The 16,060-nt window shown below is 36.8% G+C and overlaps 3 long non-coding RNA genes across 4 annotated transcripts in view; all 3 read right to left on the bottom strand.

Moving 5' to 3' along the window:
* Nucleotides 1-10,427, bottom strand: part of LOC104869933 — a 16,824-nt gene extending 6,397 nt beyond the window's left edge. The window contains exons 1-2 of the long non-coding RNA XR_782403.1: nucleotides 10,390-10,427; nucleotides 7,651-7,729 (exon numbers count right to left, since the gene is read on the bottom strand). This is a non-coding gene — a long non-coding RNA (uncharacterized LOC104869933). The remainder of the gene's footprint in view (nucleotides 1-7,650; nucleotides 7,730-10,389) is intronic.
* On the bottom strand, nucleotides 4,136-5,956 carry LOC104869932. The gene is made up of 3 exons (XR_782402.1): nucleotides 5,775-5,956; nucleotides 4,444-4,585; nucleotides 4,136-4,373 (listed from the first exon to the last, which is right to left on the bottom strand). It is a non-coding gene; the product is annotated as an uncharacterized LOC104869932 (long non-coding RNA).
* Nucleotides 10,428-13,015: 2,588 nt separating the features above from the next.
* LOC104869931 overlaps nucleotides 13,016-16,060 on the bottom strand; it is an 8,572-nt gene continuing 5,527 nt past the window's right edge. The window contains exons 2-3 of one of the 2 annotated variants that reach the window (XR_782401.1): nucleotides 13,608-13,708; nucleotides 13,016-13,051 (exon numbers count right to left, since the gene is read on the bottom strand). This is a non-coding gene — a long non-coding RNA (uncharacterized LOC104869931). Of the gene's footprint in view, nucleotides 13,052-13,583; nucleotides 13,709-16,060 lie in introns of both variants that reach the window. The other variant, XR_782400.1, reaches the window with a different exon arrangement.

Below are 16,060 nucleotides of genomic sequence, written 5' to 3'. Positions count from 1 at the left end.
AAAAAAAAAAAAAAAAAAAAAAAAAAAAAATTTACCACTTTATTCATTTTTAAGTGCAAAATTTAGTGGCATTAAGTACATTCAAAATGTGGTACAAATTAAGGAGAGACATGCAGGGGGTGGGAGTTGGTTTGAATAACCTCTTTCTATAATTTTATTTTATTGCAACCAAAATTTTAACTATTAGACAATATTTTAAAATGCCTTCTTTTTAAAAAATGATATTGATAATTAGGTTACTTATTACTTGGACTGTGGGTTTTTCTTATTAAGCCAAAAATTAAATTTCTTTCTTATCTTCTGTTTGAATCCAATACAAAGAGGAAAATACAGTCTGTTCAAATAAATTTAATTAATCTATATTTTAACCATATACCACTACATGCATACAGTTATTCTTTTTTTGTAGTTTAAAACACATACAAATGTAGAAAAAAAATCCAAACTGAACTTTCAATTTTACTAATAGATATTTCATTTTCAATAAATCAAATACTTTTTAACTGATCCAAATGTACCATTCCCAATAATAATTACAACTGAAGAACCTATAACATGTGCATACTGTTTTAATTTTTAAACTTAATTTTATGAATCACAGTGTTAGGGAGTGCTTTTAAAGATTAAATCCCACATCTATACAGATAAGCTCATGGGGTAAAGTAGAATTCTTAACATATTCCAATGTCTTTTTGAAATCTCTCAGACTAGTAAAGGTGATACCAAAGCTTGTATAGTTTTGAGGTCCCTCTGAAGAAAATAAGACATATACAGAAATTCAACACATATTCCAAATTAAAAAGAAACCACATGCTTACATTTTTTTAACCTGTTCATAACTCTCCCATTGGGTGATACAAGCTGCTCAATGGGACGGTCATAAAAGCATCTGTACTAATAACATTGTCTTATTATTTACTTGTTTCTTCCACATTCCAGATTCTTAAAATTTTTTCTCTAACCATTTAATCCAACTAAAAAGACCTCTAACAGAATCTGACCTTGGACCTATCTTTTCTTTGTGTAATCTATTAGGATTTCTCCTATCTACTGTTCTTCCTACTGATTTAGATTCCTCTTTCACCCATCCATCCATTTCATCCCTTCTCTTCTCTTTCCATATCGAAGACTCACCACAAACAACAAAACAGAAGCTGTAAAGGTTACTTATAAAGGGAGGAAGTATAAATGCAAGATTAAATTCATGTAAATGATGTTTGATTAGATCAGTTGGCACTGTTATAATCAATATTAATTCTCTTCTCACAACACAGTAACAGGGTCCAAACCATTTTAGTTAAATAACAGAAGGGGTGAACAATATCTCTGATAAAATAAAGTCATGAACATATTGCTGGAAGGAAGAATCTAACTAAAAAGATCATTATATTAACCACAATTTCTCCTCACTCAGCACTCAGTGTGTGCCTATGCACGTACACACACACACACACACACACACACACACACACACACTATACATTCACACAGTAGCATAGGAAAATAAGGAAACAAAAGGTCCTGTTATGGCTTGTATCTAGGCATCCACTCCAACCCTCATGCAGTCATAGGTAGGGCGCTTTTGGAGCTAGCTGGGAACTAGGGTGTGTGATACTAGGATTAGGGTGTGTGGTACTAAATTAGTCCCCTGGTTGGTATTAGCATAGTTTTGGGTGTGGTTGAATAGGCTTAACAAAAAGGGAAGCCTCACCCTGGATGTGTATGGCATCCAATAGGCTTATAATCTGGATTAAATATGAAGGGACAAAAAGAAGAGACAGAAAAGGTCACTATTTACTACTTATGGAAATAATCAAACAAGAATTGATAGCATTTGTAAACACATATGCACCAAATATTGGAGCACCTGTCTTCAAAAACAAATGCTGCTGAATATAAAATATTAAATAGACACTAACACAATCATAGTGGGTGACCTTAATACCTATACCACAAAGATATAATCACCTAAACAAAAATCAATAAAGCAACAGGAGAACTGCACCAAGCTCTTGACCCTATGAACTTAATAGATATGTACAGAGTATTCTACCCTTTTTATTCTTCTCTGAAACACATGGAGCTTCCTCCAAAATAGATCACATACTAGTCCACAAAATTTTAAATAAATTTAAAAGAATTGAAATAGCCCATTGTTTACTACCAGATCACTGTGCAATAAAACTAGAAATCAATGGCAGAAAAAGCCACACAAAATTTACAAACAACTGGAAAATTAATAACACACTCCTTAACTCCCAATAGGTCACAAAACAAATAAAGAAAGAAATTAAACAATTTCTGGAAGCAAATCACAATGCCAGTACAACCTCAGAACCTATGGGATCCAATGAAAGCAGTCATTTGAGGGAAGCTTATTGTAATAAAGGCTCATATTAGAAAACAGAGAAGGCCGAAGTAAATAACCTAATAAGGAACCTCATGATGCCTGAGAAAAAACCAGTTTAAACCCAAACTGAAATTAAGGAGGGATATCATAAAGAGAAGAGCAGAAATTAATGAAATTGAAACTTTAAAAAATCAATGGATGCAAAAGCTGGTTCTTAGAATAAATAAAATATGTAAACCCTTAGCCAAATTTAAGGAAAAAAGAGAGAAAAGACTCACATCAAGGCAATTGGAAATTGTGAAAACACAACAGACACTTTGGAAATCCAGAAGATAGTAATTAGCATGAAAAACTATTCCAAAAACTTGGAAAATCTTGAACAAATGGATAATTCCAAGATTCATACAAATTACCAAAACTAAACCAAGTCATAAAAGTTTTGAACAACCCAATAACAAGCAATGAAATTGAGGTAATAATAATAAAAAATCTAACATTAATAATATCCAGGACCCGATGAAAGCACTGCTGAATTCTATACAACATTTAAGGATGTTATATCACCAATACTTCTGAAACTCTTTAATGAAATTTTTAAGAAGGGGGGCGTGCTTCCAAAAAATTTTCTGGAAGCTAGCATCACTCTAATCTCAAAATCAGGCAAAGAACAAACTTCAAATGAACTACATGCCAATCTCCTTAATGAATATGGATGGGAAAAATCCTCAATAAGATATTGGTAAATAAAATGCAAAAAATTATCAAAATGATCATATATCACGCACAAGTAGGTTTCAACCCAGGACTGTACGGATGGTCCAAGATATGCAAATCAATAAATATGATATGTCACATAAACAGAATCAAGAACAAAAACCACATGATCATATCAATAGATGCAAAAAAAGTTTTCAAGAAACTACAATACCTTTTTATGATAAAAACTTTGAAAAAAACTGGGTATAGAAGGACCCTATCTGAATCTGATGAAAGCCATTTATGACAAACCAATGGCCAATACGATATTAAATGGTGAAAAAGTGAGAGCTGTCATGTTTCAGAAACATTGCAAAGATGCTCACTATCAGCACTTCTTTTCCACATAAAGCTCAAAACATTAGCCACAGCAATTGGTCAAACAAAAGAAATAAAATGGATATCCGTGGGAAAGCAAGAAGTCTAAAAACTTTTATTTGTGGATGACATGATACTTTACATAGAAGAACCAAAGATTTCTACCAGTAAACTCTTAGAAATAATAACCAATTTCAGCAATGAAGCAGTATACAAAATCAACACACCAAAATCAATAGCATGCATGGATACCAATAGTGAACTCAATAGGAAAGAAATTGGAACTTTGTTTCCATTTTTTCCTTTTCTCATATTTTTTCTTTTCCCTTATTTCCTTTTCCCTACCTCTCCCACTTCCCCTACTCCTTTATACCTTTTCTTCCTATTTTACATTATCAATTAGACATTTTCATTCTTATTTACACTTTTAGTTATTTACATCAGAGAAAAAAATTCAGTATTTAACACATGTGTCCTATTTATTTCACTTAGGAATATGGCTCCAATATGCATTTATTGAGCCATTAATGTCTCTAGTTTCTCTTTCTTTATGGCTGAGTAATAGTCCATGTTATCAAAAAAAAAAAGACAACAAAACACATCTTTATCCAGTCTCCAGTTGATGGGTAATTGGGCTGTTTCCAAGTTTTAGCTATTGCAAACTGTGCCGCTATAAACATGGGTGCACATATATCATTGTGGTATGTTTCTTTTAATTCTTTTGGGAAGATACCCAGCAGAGGAATAGTTGCATCACTAATGATCCAGGTGCCCATTTAATCTGTGGTGGATTTGGTATCATTAGTGATTCTAAATATTTGCATCTGGAGCAGTACTGGAGTCTTGTTTATTGGAAAAGAGGCTCGGGCCTTCCAGGGGTTTGCAGGAATAACTTTCTTCATTTGGGTGGTCTTTTTCCTCAGACAGTTCAGGTGTAGCTGGCTTTATTCTATAAAGGTGAATCTCTCTGTCACCTTTACTGCAGTGCATTGGCAAGGATCACTGAAAGGGGGACTTACCATTTTTGTGTTAACTATTCTACAAGAATCTCTTCTTTCCAAGTTTGAATGAACACTTGGTCTCCAAGATGGACATTAGGTGGTTCTCCTGGGCCAGGAGCTGGCAGAACTTTGTTCTCATACAGTTGGATAGCCTATTGTACTTGTCCCAGAACAATAAGATATTGTGAGACTCTTGGGGTCTCTGGTCCCACTCCAAATCAAAACAGAGAAAAGGTCCCCCATATAACATTTCAAATGCACTAGTATTTAGCTTGGTTTGCAGCTGTTTTGAATCCCCATAAGGGCTCTTGGGAAGAATCAGAGCCAAGACCTAGCAGTTTCTTGGCAAAATTTTGCCAGTGTTCATTCTAGGGTCTGGTTGAATCTGTCAACCTTTCCAGAGAAGTCCTTGCAGAATGGAAGTGATACTTCATTCTTAAAGCCTTTGCTACCCTTTTGAATTGAAAGTTAAAAGAAGGCCCACCGTCACTCTGAAGGTACTGGGGTAGTACAAACTGGGGCATCATTTTTTTGAGGACCATCTTGATTACCTCTATAGCCTTCTGTAAATGGGGAGATAAAGCCACAATTCAGCTGTAAAAGTATCAATTAGGATGACTATTTATTTAAATTTCTCACATTGTGGCATATGGATAAAGTCTAATTGCCAGTCCTCCTCAGATTCCATCCCTCTCCTCTGTAAAGGTTTTAATAAAGGAGGTAGTCTGGGGTTGCCAGGGTTATTGTAGGCACAGACTGGGCATATTTTTCAGATCTGTTGGGGAGTTGCTGCTAGTCCTTGAGTGAAAATTTGAAAGACCATTTCCCATGTAGCACCTTTTCCATGTGCTTTTTATAACTTTTGACAGTTTCCCTTGTGGAAGGACAATTTTTCTTTCTAAATATCATCAAAACCCTTTTTAAAAAATTTTTTCTTATGGTAGGCCCATTTATCTTCCCAGGAGTTATAGACTGGTTTTAATGGATCCTCAGAAATTGTGAATAAACCTAAGATCTTGAGGGGCTGCAAACCTGTCATTTTGTCACTCTTTTAGCTTTTTGATAGTTCAAAGACAATTTAGACCTGTCTCTTTGGTGTCCCTTGCAATGAATGAGCTTCCTGGGTAAATCTCCTCCTAATAAGGGAGTAGGACACTGTGGGACAATGAAAATCTCATGCTTGAACATGTGGCCTATGACTTGACATGTCTGAGCAAGTGTAAAGAAGCTCTGACTAGGGGTCTCCTCAACCCCAGTTATGGTTATAGATCTAGAGGAGAGTTTTCCAGAGAAGGAAGTTAAAGTAGAATAAGCTATTTTTGTTTATATAAAGAATTAAATTTGTTTACCCATTATTTCCAGGGCCACCAGGGGCTCAACACAGGAGATGGAGATGTCTGTGAACAGGTACATGGTAGCTTTCCATGGGCCCCTTCAGTGCTCTTCAGAGTGGAAGGTGAGAGTTTTGGCTTGTCTAGCCCTTCTTGGGGTGAGGACAGTCAATTCTTCAGGGCCATGAGTCAAGTACATCAGCCATCTGAGACATGGAGCAGAGCCTGGGCAGTGGCTTGGTACAGTCACAAGCCCAGTGTCCAGTTTCCTTGCACTTAAAGCAGGAACTCTTTCCCTGGCTAGCCTTTGGTATTCCCCTGAAGGACTTGTTTGTGCTTAAAACATTGTCAGTTGTGACAATCATAATTTTGGCCTTCCTTTTTTTTTTTTTCTCAGCCCTTCTACTTTTATCCTACTCCAGATACCAATTGTTGAACATAGAAAGTGCTGTGTTAAACAGTTGATGGTAGTGGTCTGGTGTACAGGAAGGAACCAAGACAAATTGGACATCTCACCACGAGGTCAAAACAAGGACCAAAGTTTGAAACCCATTTGCCAACCTATGAGGATGTTCTGACATTGGTCTAACCATTTTTTTCATTGCTGTATATCTGCCACTGGTAAAGGAACCTGGAATCATGTAGTCCCCTCTACTCTTTGTACCTCTCTCAAATTGGAGTGGTGAGTCTCTACTCCATCTATGTTCTGTAGAGCTAAAATCTGTCTGAGGAGCACAGAAAGGGGCTGGGAAATATTGAGTCTCTGTGGTAGGCTAGCCACTGGTAGACTTACTGAGTCACTTAGAAATTATGGGATTGACTTATTGGTGTGAGAATTATAAGAAAAAGGTCTAGGAGACAACCCAGTGTGGTTATTTTCACTAAACAGGTGGAAGAGACTCATATCCCCCTGAGATAGGTGAATGCATCAATTTTCTCTTCCTTGGAGGTCTTTTTAGGTAACATAGTTCTTTGGACATTAAAGAGACAAAGAGTCATAAAAGCCTAAACAAAAACATTTCACAACACTTTACTTATCTTTTGCAAAAAAACAAGATTGAACTAAAGAATAGTAATGTAATCTAGACTGCCAATCTCTGTCTCTCACCATTTCCTGGTTCATACTGGACCCAAACAGTATTGCAATAGAAGCTAAATTGTGAAAGACAACCTGCATGAGGGCTGTAGAGACAGACTAGGCCTGGGGTCCTACAGAAAGATGCAGATCTATTGAATCCCTGGAGTATCCTTTGTGAGATTCAAGTGTACTACCAGATGCCTCTAGTGAAGTGAGCAGCACTGATGCCTTCTTATTTTTGTTTTATCTTAGACCTCTCCATACCCTGTGGCCTACTATAACCCTTTCAGGGTCAAATTGTTCCTAATTTTTAAGGATACAGCCTAAGGGCAAGGTTGCTGGGATCTGCACAGGTTCTCATGGCATCTTGTGGGGATATGGAGAGAGAGAGAGAGAGAGAGAGAGAGAGAGAGACTATGATGTCTGGGCTCTTTCAAAAAGCATCCTCCATAGAAGAGTGCAGACCCACTGAGTCCCTGAATGTCTTCCAGGAGACTCAACTGTACTTCTATCATCTCTGGTGAAGCAACACTGGTGCATTTCCTTAGACCTCTCTGTAAACTGTGACCCACTAAAACTCCTTAAAGACAGGCTTAGAGTCCCCAGAGATCCCGCTTAGCCACTTGCAGAATAGTATCTCTCACATTTGTCCCAATAATAAAAACTTTGATAATTACTTTGTTTTAGGCAATAGAGATAGAAACCTCTTTTTTGGCATTTAAGAAAAAAGAAAAAAGAGAGAAAACCTTAGAAAGTTCTAAGTGCAAGAATATGGTTTGTTAACTATTGGCTCCAGTTCTGCTATTACATACTCACAGCCATTTGATTTGACTTTCACTGGTTGTTCCCTTTCTTCCACTCAGACCCTCAGGAAGATGTTTTTAAATTATTCTTTCTGTTAGAAGAGACAAGAAGGGGATTTAACCTGATTTAGAAGAGAAAAGGAGAGGAGGCCTATGTGTTTCATGAAAGCAGAGTCTTTAGCACTTATTTATAAGGATGAGATTTTCTAATGTCCATGAGATCAGTTGAAAAAGAAAATAGTGGACAAACATGGTGGAACCATGTGACCAGTCCACAGTATGCACCAAAATGGCTGTCAAACATGGAACTGCATGGTTGACCTGCTAGGGGAGGAACCAAGATGGCTGCCAAATATGGTAGAAAGATAGACTGTGAGGGCTTTTTGAGGTCTTAAGAAACCAGGCTCTGAAAAAACAACTCACTAGTGATCCCCAGAGATAAAATGCCATCTAGGGGAAAAGTGCAGATGAGACTTGGCGTACATTAAGGAGTAGGCCATGTCAGGTGGCTACTCAAGCAGGAAAATAAGTTACCAATAACTAATTTTTTTACTAGTGAGAATGATGAACAAAGTATTGGGAAAAACAAAATGTGGAGATGAATGAGCATACTAAATTTTAACATGGAACCTGCATAGTTTGCAAAAGACCTGTTGGGCCCAAGACACCCTAAAATTTTTCTGCAGCTTATCCAAGAGCAGATGCCCTGGCAGACCCAACTAACTTGCACTCAAACTGGTTGACTGAAACAGGGTGGGAAAACACAAAGGACACAATACCCCCCCACACACTGATGGGACACACCAGAGAACTGGAAATGTCCTGAGTTTCCCAGCTTCCATTAATTTTCCCAACCTCTAGTTCCCTGACTTTCCCTGATAATTAATATCAGGAAAAAAAAAAGTTAAAGGATTTGAGCTTTCTGACAGATGAAAGCCTGAGTGGGAGAGAAGAGACAAGAAGGACATTGAAGATCTCCTAGAGAGAAGGAAGGAAAGAGCTACTGTGGGCCTTTCTTGGCTTGAATCTATAGACTTCAGAGAGAGAGAAACAAAGACCCCAAAGGGCTTTATCTCTTGGCTGGCTTGTGAAATTTTATTGGGGTTCTGAGGTGCTGTGGGCTCCTTCTAGAGCTTCTTTCCAGGTACTTGTTATCCTGAACAACGACTCGGACAAGACAAGTACAAATGGTAGTGAGGTTTTATATTTAATAGAGGTAGAAAATGAATATGCTCTGCAGAGTGAGAACATGCCACTAGTACAAAGGTAGCACAGTGGCGGTGAAGTTAATGGTGGCCATCTTTGTATCCCCCATTGTGATGTTGGATCTAGACCAGTCTATCAAAACTTGCTTGATTTTGCAGCAGAGGAACTAAAAATAGTACTTTCTGGGTGGTCCCAGGTGCAGGGCCTGGGATCTGTGTTTTTCTGCACATGTGTCCTGGATCTCTGTGATTGACAGGTCATGCGCTCTTGCCCAGCTAGCTGGCTATGCCCTAATCTCCTGCCTCGATACTGAGATAATTGTAGTTTTTAAATAATGCAAGTGCAATACAAAAGCAATTTATGTAACTGGAATTATAATACAAAACTTTAAGGAGATACCTAATAGGAACTGCCTAATACTTAATTTTTCCAAACATTTAAAACTTAACAAAAACTATATAGAACACAAGAAATTATTCTAGCAAAAGTAAAATTTATCTTTTTAAACTTTTGTTGTAAATTGTCTGAGAACTTTTCAATTTTTTAAAGCCTTGCTGTTTCTGACATAAAGATTCTGACATTATCCCTGTGCATTACATTTGAATATTTTCTTATATGTGTGTCTTAGAACAACTATCTCTAATTAGAAATGTTTTACTCCCCAAAAATGTTCATATCATTAATTTACAATGAAAACATTACTTTTAGCTTATTACAAAATTATGCCACACATAGGTTATTGGTAGTTTTAAAAATCATGTCATTTGTCATATTTTGCCCCAAACTCTGTCACAAACAAGCCTTTTCAGCATCTCTTAAAACTATTAGCATTAGACCATAAAAACAAACCCATTAATAGATCAGGCCATTCAGCGCTATTAACTCTTAACAGCAAAATATTTTGTCTCTAAAAAAAAAATTTGTAACTAGACTATTAATTGAGTTGTCCTTATATAAGTTGTTAGCTTAGGATACCTTAAAATAATGAACAAATACAACCCTATATTATTTTGGGACTTATTATTTAAAGGTCATTTTAAAATTTGTTGACCCAGAGTTTAACAAAAGTCTCCATTTTCAGACACTTGTCCTTCTAGTACAGTTACTCTGAAAGTTATTAAAGGATCAGATATATTGTGATCTTATATTAGTGTTACACACATGTCTATGAAATACATTTAATAGACTCATGCATTATTATTTATAAATTTTAAAAAGCAAAAAACACATGAACTTATATTTAGTAAATGTCTTCAGTATTTTAAATTAATTTTAAATAACTCAGATGCTTTGCTTACATATCCACTTAATTTAATTTTTAACAGTAACTCCTGCATTGTCCCCCATATGCGAAATATCTACAAAACACAATTTAACGTCCCAAACCATTTTCTGCTGAGGAAAAAAAACACCTCTCAAAAATTAGAGCTAAGACCTAGAAATTGCATCTAGAAGTGCTAGAACAGAACACCATTTAAAAATCACTGAAGTCTTTTCTAGGACTTTGTTTTTTGAGACAGAGTCTTACTATGTAATTGAGACTGACCTGGAACTCACTAGGTAGCCTTAGGCTGGTCTTGAACTCACAGCGATCCTCCTCCCTCAGCCTCCCAAGTGCTTGGATTACAGGTGTGTGCCACGACGCCCGGCTTTTCTAGGACTTTTAAAATTGAATATGTATATTGACTCCAATGAATTACTCTCAAACCAAATTCTCATACTAGCAAAGTCAAACTGTCCTGAGTAATAAGAATGCCCATATGTGAATACACTGTGAAGACTCTGAAAGAAACTTTTATTGATTATGGCATTTAAAATGGTAAAACACAGAAGGTCTACAAAGATCTATGAGCAATGTGGGAAATACTCATCTAACATCAGCACAACTTGACTTCATAATTCCAGAGTTGGGGAAGTTTTTATCCATGTAAACATGGACCCAGCTCTTTCAGAAAATTAAGAAGCATGGCTGAACAATTTTCACTCAGACCCAAGTTAACCCATAAGACATATCTTATCTATTTCTTCTCATGGGCTTAATAAGGAAGCGCTCAAATATACTTTTATTAGATAATGTGTAATAAAGAAATATTTCAATTATTCCCACTTTGCTATGTAATAAACCATAGAATATGCCTTTTATCCAACTTGATTTCAGCTGAGCACAATATCCATCTAGTAAATGTCAGTCTCAGTAAACCACTGTAGTTCAAAAAGGCCGTCCTGAACACAACCCTGAAACGAAAGAAGTCACGATATAGATCCCAAGACCTTGATATGGAGCAGGCACACCTAGGCCCCTATCTGGTACACATTAAAAGCAAGATTTGCATTTCTTTATTTCTTGGGACATTCAAGGATCTCAAAGCTGTTTTTGCTATAAACCATAACACCTTTAACCAATGTCTAGCAAAATACTGCTTCTTAAGGCACCTTTTACTAATGCTAGCAGCAGTTTTTACACTGATTATTGTTATGTGATGTTTTTGAAAAGCTAAACAATTTAAACTTTTAAATGGAAGAATGCCCAGTCACTGCTGTATTGATACGTGTGCCACATTTTCTCTATTTTCAACCGATGAATCCCAAGAATCTTTAAGGTCATAATGAAAAAAGCAATAATACAATAGGGCAAGCCTTTGCCTCACTCTAATGTTTTTATTTTTTTCATAAAATGTTTTGTTTCATAATTATAGCCTTTTGTGCTGCATAGGCACTCCTGTCCAACATATCAAATGTTTAGTAACTATCTGAGCTGAAGGATGTTCCTACCAAAACTTTCAAATTCTGTGAGCATACTCACCCATTTGGTGTTTCAAGAGGGTGTGTTAACTCCACCCATCCCTTCTCTGAGCATTTCCAGTGTGTGTTTTCAGAATGTTCTGTTAACTCAGTCCCTCTCCTTCTTTAAGCATGCTCATCCAGTGTGTTTCATGAATGTTCTCTTAGCTCTCCCCCAATTCTGTGAGCATGCTAACACAGTGTGTGCTTCAAGAATGCTCTGCTAACTTCACCCATCCCTCTCTGTGAGTATGCCCAGTGTGTGTTTCAAGAATGTTCTGTCAACTCCACCTCTCTACTTCTGTGAGGGTGCTTGACTGGTACATGTTTCAAGAATGTTCTGTAACTCCACCCTCCCCCTTCTGTGAGCTTGTTTGCTCAGCATATGGGCCCACCCCCCATATCATGGAACTTTATATAAGCTGACTCCTAATGCATCTTGGTACTCATGATTTGGAACGCCTCTGAGCCAGCCAGCAAGATAGGTTTTACTCTGAGTAACTTTTGCATTTTCCAGTTTTCAAATTGCTTTAGCTATAGGATTTGAACTGTTGTAGCACTTCGCTGTACCATTGAGCTCTTCCATTTTGCCACAACAATAATAAACTCAAACATTTTAATTAAATATCCTTTATGCTCATCAGTCTTTCTCGTAACCTCTTTTAAAAGTCAAACATCTAAAATATAATTTTGATTGGCTAACACAAGTTAAAAGCATGGTAATAGTTTTGAGAACACCTTTGTTATAGCTCTGAAAACATCTCCTTAAGTCATGTAAACAAAAGGCATTTGGATGTGCTTTCTTAATTACTGAGTCCTCTTATTTTTACATTTATCTGCTACCCATTTAAACAATATACACGTGTAGGATTTCTGGTTGTTACTAAGATGAGAAATATACCTCTCAAAGGAGATTGCTTGCCTAATTAAGCAAAGTTTAAATTTCCAGAGGCTTTTTCCCCCCTCTGTCTCATCGTATAGGTCTTTATAAAAAAACTCTTGCCCCAGGTTTTAAGACATTTATCTATTATGGTAAAATTTTGACATAGCTGCTGAGAAGTTTACACATCTTATCCTGGTTCAATTGTCCAACACCTCTGGAATGGGATAAAAAGAAGCCAGTTTAAAACAAAATGCTTCCCACTCCAAAAAAAAAACAAAAAACAAAACAACAAAAACAAAAACAAAAAGACAAGCTCTCTGCAGCAAAATTTTTCCAATTTTACTAGTTAAGAATGGAAAGAGCAGGAGATGACAATCAGTTTTCAGCAAACATAGGTTTTAGCAAATATATTTAAGCACAATGAGTTTAGAATGGACAGGGACTGTTAACCAAAATGAGAGGAAATTGAAACCCCAATAAGGAACTCACCAACACTTACCCAAGTAGCTGCACGGTTGGTGGACACAGATGACTCTTGCTTATACTGCCAATAATCAAACAAAGACAAGAAAAGCACCCCATGGATACTATCCTACCCAAAGTCACCCCAGAAAATCTTCTAGAAGACAGTTGCATGAAATCAGATCATGCTTTCAGTTATACAGCCCAGTTATACAGGCCTGTCACATGTAATAAAATCACTTTTTTAAAAAATCACAGGTCACTGAAACTTTTCTAGCGAACTATGAGGTAGCAGTTTCCATACCCTGGAAAATCACAACAGAACTCTCCAGGCAAACTACAGTGTCTCTAGCCTCTTACAGTTTCTCAATTCAAATCTTCCTGTAAGATGAACTAACAGTTTACGAAACTTGAACTCGTTAGCTTACAAAACATAGAATGGTTTAAAGCTCTAAATGGTGCACATAAAGTACTGAACACACGTAAAGGAAAAATGAGGCCAGGTGTCTCTGTAGGATGGATTTAAACCTCTGTGTACTGCCTTTAAGGGGGTCCCAAAGTACTGCCCCAAATCGGGAAGCTCGCTGGCCAAACAGTGCTCCATCAGGACTTACAGGGGGAGATCTTCTCTACCTTACTTTCAAATGGTGAAGAATATGCAGATCAGGCGGCTACATCACAGAATCCTGGTTAAACATGTATACAGCTTCTAGAAGTTACTGAGACCCCATTGTCCATCCTAGAATAAAGATGGTCATAAGGACAGACATATACAAGAAACTAAAGCAAACTAAAATAAATGAATACTTCAAACCAACTGGAATTTTTTTCTACCTTTGAATCTCTTTTCACATCAGTCAGTATCACAAAATGACCTTCAGTAAGTTCAAATGGTGAAGGTGCTTATTTTACCCCAAATGGCACTGCCCAGTCCCTGACAGTCAGTGACCCCAAACAACCTGTTATAGATCTAAATGGCCCTAAATGGTGAAAATACTTACTTTACTCAAGTGGCACTCTTGAGGGACCTAAGGAAAGGTCCAGATGGTCAAGAAAGTAGTAGATCTGTGGAATGCCCTTTCAGGAGAAAATCAGGCCAAGCCGGTTGACTCTGAACAACCATTTCCCATTTACCAAAAAAAGCATTTATAGGCATTTGATGGCATCGACATGAAAGGAAAACTCGCAGGTGCAAAAGTGTCTGTGGCAGCTGCTGGAATGTCCCTGGAATCCTGACCATGGGTTTGTCACCTGATAGGGTTCAAGGGGGTACTTAACTGGGATAAGTAATATAACTCACCCAACTGTGAATAGGACTGAAAGCTTTCTGACACCCTTCAAAGAAAATATTTTCTAGCACACCTAAGTAAGAGGCTGTGGAAGGGTTTAGTAGGCAGAAATTTTAGTACAGATTCAGAGAAATAGAGTATAGTCCTCTAAAAGAGAGGAGGTGCTTTATCTCCTGGAACTGGGAATACTTATGCTTATCTTGGTGTGGAATCCCCGGGAAAAGTTGGTTCAATTCCCATAAAGGTAATGGCCCATATTACAGGTATGAGCTCAGTTTCTTTCTTTTTTATGATGAATAATTTAAACATACTTTGAATTCTATCTGTTCCTTTATCTTAGGATCAGGTTCCTGATTTTTTTCCAATTAAAGTGATTTATGGACTTTCTAGAGATCTATCTCCCTATTTTATATTATCTATCTTTTATTTTCCTCTTTATTTGTATTTTGGGTTTCTCATTTTTAAAAACCCATGCAATATTTAAGTTTTTGTGTCTGATTTATTTCACTTAACATTATGATTTCTGGTGCATCCATTTTCCTACAAATGACTCATTTATTCTTTTTATTAACACAGTAGTACTGCATTATGTATATATGCCACATTTTTTCATTCATTCATTTGTTGCTGAATGTACAGGCTCTTTCCATTATTTAGATACTATGAATTGTGGTGGTGTTATAAACATGTGTATACATATATCACTATAATATGATCTCTTTAATTCTTTTGGGAAGATATCTAGCAGGAGAATAGCTAGGTCTGATGGACTTTTTAATTTCAGTTGTTTGAGGAATCGCCATACTAATTTAGTGTTAAGTTTTATACATGCAAAGTATCTAATAAGTGCTCTCTTTTATGGCAGATGGACCAAACATAGAATATCAAAACAATTACATTAAATCAAAGTGGCTTTCTAGATGTATTGGCCATGTAAATTATAATAATCCTTTTCTTGGTTTTAGATTTATAACTATAGACTAGTCAGAATTTTTCTTAGGGGTTACCAATTAGTGTCCCATTTTAGTATCAATCATAACAGTGTTTTTAAATATCCTGAGATACTCTGGGCATCTTTTTCCTGTTAACACTATAAACTTATAACCAGTAAGAGTCAGAAGGAGGGAAGAGAGAGGAGCTACAGATTGCTAGATGGGATCTTTGTTCACTATTCCTGCTAATAGTTTGAGACCTTTTATGCTTGAACTTAGATTTAGAGAAAAAAAATAACCATTTAAAATCCTCAATCTTAAATTGGTTTCAAATTCATAAAATATAACATAAAGGTGATGTTTTGGGGACAGAAACAAAGTTACCCATAATCATCTAAGATGTCCTACATACCTTTAAGGTCTCCCTTGTGTACTTTGGGAAAGAGAGAAAAAGGGAAGAAAAAGACGATCCTATTTAGGTTGCCAAAGTCAGGCTATATGAACAGCCCACCTCATCCCAGGGCCACCCTGCATGCACAGCCTGCCTCAAATCAAAGTCAGGCTGCATATCACCTCAGCTGGGTCACACTGCATGATCTGCCCCCCACCCCAACCAAGGTCAGGCTTTATGCACAGCTCACCCAATCCCAGGTTGAGGCCAAGTGTGCAGTCCATCCCATTTTCTACTCATTCATAGATCAGAAAGGCAGGAAAAGGAAATCATCATATACAATAGCTGGGTTTTAATAGAAAAAAGAATTATTTCAGGGGCTGGGGATTTAACTCGGTGGTTCCACTGCTTGCCTTGCAAGCACAAGGTCCTGAGTTCGACCCCCTGTACCAAAAAAAAAAAAAAAAAAAAAAAAAAAA

Source organism: Fukomys damarensis, unplaced genomic scaffold (assembly GCF_012274545.1).
Source record: "Fukomys damarensis isolate Sample0158 unplaced genomic scaffold, DMR_v1.0_HiC HiC_scaffold_4, whole genome shotgun sequence".
NCBI lineage: Eukaryota > Metazoa > Chordata > Mammalia > Rodentia > Bathyergidae > Fukomys > Fukomys damarensis.
This window is presented reverse-complemented; position numbering and strand designations above follow the sequence as displayed.